This window comes from Octopus sinensis, linkage group LG6 (assembly GCF_006345805.1).
Source record: "Octopus sinensis linkage group LG6, ASM634580v1, whole genome shotgun sequence".
NCBI lineage: Eukaryota > Metazoa > Mollusca > Cephalopoda > Octopoda > Octopodidae > Octopus > Octopus sinensis.
This window is the reverse complement of record NC_043002.1, coordinates 54823690-54828689: the sequence shown is the minus strand read 5'-3', so window position 1 is coordinate 54828689 and position 5000 is coordinate 54823690.

Below are 5000 nucleotides of genomic sequence, written 5' to 3'. Positions count from 1 at the left end.
TTTTACTTTTTTTTATCAATTAATCACACACACTATTTGGTACAAAGTAAATTTGTCATGTTGTAATGATCTTTCTTAGACAACAGAATATAGAGTTTTTCAATGTCTCACTAGCCTTGCTGAGGCTCATAATTTTAATACAAGAAGATAGAACAAACAGGCTTTAATCCAAATTATTACAATTGTTTGTGTGCATTACTATCAGTTGGTAATTGCTGAGTGTTTCACATATTACACATTATTACATCAATATGATACAACAATACCTCTGTATCTGCACATCTTCAGGTGAGTAGATTTGAGGGCACTGCTGGATCACCTCCAGTTTCCCTTTTCCTGGACTCAAATTCTTTATATATGTATATATATATATCATCATCATCATCATCATTTAGCGTCCGCTTTCCATGCTAGCATGGGTTGGACGGTTCAACTGGGGTCTGTGAAGCCAGAAGGCTGCATCAGGCCCAGTCTGATCTGGCAGTGTTTCTACAGCTGGATGCCCTTCCTAACGCCAACCACTCTGTGAGTGTAGTGGGTGCTTTTTACGAGCCACCCGCACAGGTGACAGACGGAGACGGCAGACGGCCATGGACGGATGGTGCTTTTTACGTGCCACCGGCATGGGGGCCAGGCGAGGCTGGCAATGGCCATGATCGGATGGTGCTTTTACGTGCCACCGGCATGGGGGCCAGGCGAGGCTGGCAACGGCCACATAAACAAATAATATGTACAAAGAAAATCATATACTTATTTAAGATCACACCTAAAATCATTTAGAAATTCAGCAACTGTTTCAATTGCATTAGGATACACACACACACACATATATATATATATTCATATATTTAGATATACATACATATATATATATATATACATAATATATTAATATCACTTTTTCTTACACACACACAAACACACCCACATATATATAGTTGGAATTTACAAAAAAAAAACAATACAAAAAAACGAAGACAGGTGTGTAAACAGCAAACAGATGTATTAGTTTAACACTTGGGAAGTGAGAAAGTCTTTTACATTTCGAGCCTACGCTCTTCAGCAGAAAGGAACACAGAAATAAACAGGGAGAGAAAATAAAAAAATGGTTTAGTGGCTAGTGATCAATCATGGTGAGTATATATATATATGATGGGTGGGGAGACGTGGTGAAGATGAGAAAATTTATCCATCATGACATAAAGAGCAACATGCTGCCAAATTATTTGAATGGAGCTATGCAGCATAAGATTGGCACTCTGTCATCCACCGTGACGAGGGATCCAATTGATCTGATCGGTGGAACAGCCTCCTTGTGCAATAAACATGCAAAAGGTTGGGCCTTCCACAGACACATGTACCCTTAACACAGTTCTCAGGGAGATTCAGCACGACACAGAGTGTGACAAAGATGGCCCCTTTGAATTACAGGTACAATTCAATTTTACCAGCTGAGTGGAACTTGAGCAATGTGAAATAAAATATCTTCTTCAAGGACACAATTTGCCACTGGGAATCAAAGTCATAATCTCAAGACAAATATCATAACCACTAAGACACTTTGTAGAATAAGGCAACCAAAAGACGGTGAGATGGCAGAAACGTTAGCACACCAGGCAAAATGCTTAGCAGTATTTCGTCTGTCTTTATGTTCTGAGTTCAAATTCTACAGAGGTCGACTTTACCTTTCATCCTATCAGGGTCGATAAATTAAGTACCAGTTACATACTGGGGTTGATCTAATCAACTGGCCTCTCCCAAAAAATTTCGGGCCTTGTACCTAGAGTAGAAAAGAATGAGGCAACTGACAGATGATGTTACTCATGGCCCCCATTTTCTTATTTCTTTATTGCCCACAAGAGGCTAAACTTAGTGGGGACAAACAAGGACAGACAAAGGGATGAAGTCGATTATATCAACTCCAGTGCATAACTGGTACTTAATTTATCAACCCCGAAAGGATGAAAGGCAAAGTCGACCTTGGCGGAATTTGAACTCGGAACAAAATACAGCCGAAATACTGTAAAGCATTTCACCCAGCGTGCTAACATTTCTGCCAGTTCGCTGACTTAAGAATCTTTCTGAAACACTAAATACTTTATCATGTGATGATCAGTAACTTTGGAAGTGTAGTTTTTGCCATAATGGGTAACAGCAGGAAACATAACCCACATACAGTATCACAATATCACAATAATCATAATACTGGCTTGGCCATCAGATGCTGATGTACGCCACTGGTCCCAGTGAGCTTCAAATTCTGTCTTGACTGCCATTCTTTTCCATCTTTTTTTTTGCTTGTTTCAGTCATCTGACTGTAGCCATGCTGGAGCACTGCCTTTAGTCAAACAAATCGATCCCAGTGTAAGCCTAATACTTATTCTATCAGTCTTTATAAAGCAAGCCACTAAGTGATGGAGATGTAAACACACCAGGATCGGTTGTAAGCAATGATGGGGAGGACAAACACAGACACACAAATACATACATACATACATATATATATATATATATATATGATGGGCTTCTTTCAGTTTCCATCTACCAAATCCATTCATAAGGCTTTGGTCAGCCTGAGGCTATAGCAGAAGACACTTTCCCAAGGTGCCATGCAGTGGGACTGAACCCAGAACCATGTGGTTGGAAAGCAAGCTTCTTACCACACATCCACTCTTGCTTAACTAAATCATCTTCCTATGATTGTTGAGACCTTCCAAATGGCCTTTCCTGATCTCTGGCCTACATACAATAATTATAATTTAGCTTTTCATCAAATTTCTTGGTACTTATATAAAAAAAAATTAAAAAATGAATGCTCTTTTCAAAAGAATTATATCTGTTGACTTTAAATTAAATACAACAAATTTCTTCTTTGTATAACTCCTGCCATAACTTCTCTCTCATTTATTCCCCCTCCTTCCCTCTCCCTTCCACAAAACTTTGTACACACACCTATCCTGTGTCTCTTAAGTTAACTCTTTCTGTCTCTGCTTGTCTGTCTCTCTTTCTGTCCCTCCCCCTCTCTCTCTGTACAATGAAAGGCATGACTGGAGAAATCAGCCCACCAGCTTTTATATTGATTATTATCATATAGAAACTCAAATCATTTTAAATATATGCAGCTTTCATTTAATTTGGAGCAGCATAGGGAAGACTAGTGTTTCATCGCTTTTAATACACGTTGCTTTTAAGTATGTGTTCATCCTATTTTTCTTCTAATATTTATTGTTTAAATAGAATAGCTTGGGTGAAGTATTGTGTAATATTCTTTTCTACTCTAGGCATAAGGCCTGAAATTTGGGTGGGGAGGAGGCCAGTCGATTAGATCGACCCCAGAATGCAACTGGTACTTAATTTATTGACCCTGAAAGGATGAAAGGCAAAGTCGACCTCAACAGAATTTGCACTCAGAACATAAAGGCAGACAAAATACCTATTTCTTTACTACCCACAAGAAAGAGTGAGAGAAAGTTTTGGCAAAAGAATACAGCAGGGATTGCCACCAACCCCTACCGAAGCTTCGTGGGGCTTTAGGTGTTTTCGGTCAATAAACACTCACAACACCTAGTCTGGGAATCGAAACCGTGATCCTATGACTGTGAGTCTGCTGCCCTAACCACTGGACCATTGCACTTCCACGATATATATATATATATGATGATGATGATGATGATGATGATGATGATGATATATACTACGGACTTCTTCCAGTTTCCGTTTACTAAATCCGCTCACAAGACTTTGGTCAGCCTGAGGATATAGTAGAAGACACTTGCTCAAGGTGCCATGCAGTGGGACTGAACCTGAGACCATGTGGTTGGGAAGCAACCTACCACACAACCACTCCTGCATGTATATGTGTGTGTGTGTGTGTGTATGTATATATAAAAACAAATGAATCAATCATAAAGTATCTACAATTGTTCCATTAAGAAATTTTACATCATTATAACAGTGTAGAGGCAGGTACGAGAGGCGTTCAATAAGTAATGCCCCTGACCCACTTCCCATAGCAGTAGAGCAACGAAACTTGGCACAGGTATTAGTCTTTTTCTACATAGGAACAACCCAGAGGTACGCATTTCTCCCATCGTTTGATGCAGTTCTGGAGACCGTTTTCGTAGAAGACCCCAGCTTGGTCCTCCAACCACGACGTGACTTCAGAAATCAAGGCTGCATCATCTGGGAAACGCTTTCCTTTCAAAAACAACTTCATGGCTGGGAAGAGGTGAAAATCAGAGGGTGCAAGGTCAGGAGAGTAGGGGGATGGGGGAAGAGTTCAGAGCCGCACGCCTGTGCTTCTGATCTGGCGACACACGAGTTGTGGACCAGAGCGTTGTCCTGCAGGAGGAGGATGCCTTTGCTGATCTTGCCCCGCCTCTTGGTTTCGATAGCTTCTCTTAATTTCCTCAAAAGTGAAACATGATAGGCTCCTGTAATTGTGGTACCCTTTGCCAGGAAATCTGTCATCACAACTCCGTCCTGGTTCCAGAAGACTGTGAGCATGACCTTGCCAGCGGAAGGCTGCACCCTTGCCTTCTTTGGAGGAGGTGAGTCATGGTGCTTCCACTGCATTGACTGGGCTTTGGTCTCTGGATCATAGTGATGGACCCAGGTCTCATCCTGTGTAATCAGTCTTTTGAAAAATTTTGACTCATCTTCTTAGCACATCCCTAAATTCTTGCTTCTGGAATTCTTGCATTCTTGCTTCTGGAAAAGTGTGAGCAACCTGGAAATCCATCTGGCAGACACCTTTTGCATATGCAAATGGTCATGAATGATAGTTTCCACAGACCCGGTACTAATCTTGACCTCATGGGCTATTTGGCGAATAGTTATGTGTCGATCTTCCAAAATGGCAGCCTCAACTTGACGGACAGATGCCTCATCAATGGCAGAAGGGGTGCGACCAGATCTGGCAGCTGTTTCCACAGAGTTCCGACCATGTTTGAATTCACGATGCCAGCGTTTTACAAGGTCATATGATGAGGTATCATCAC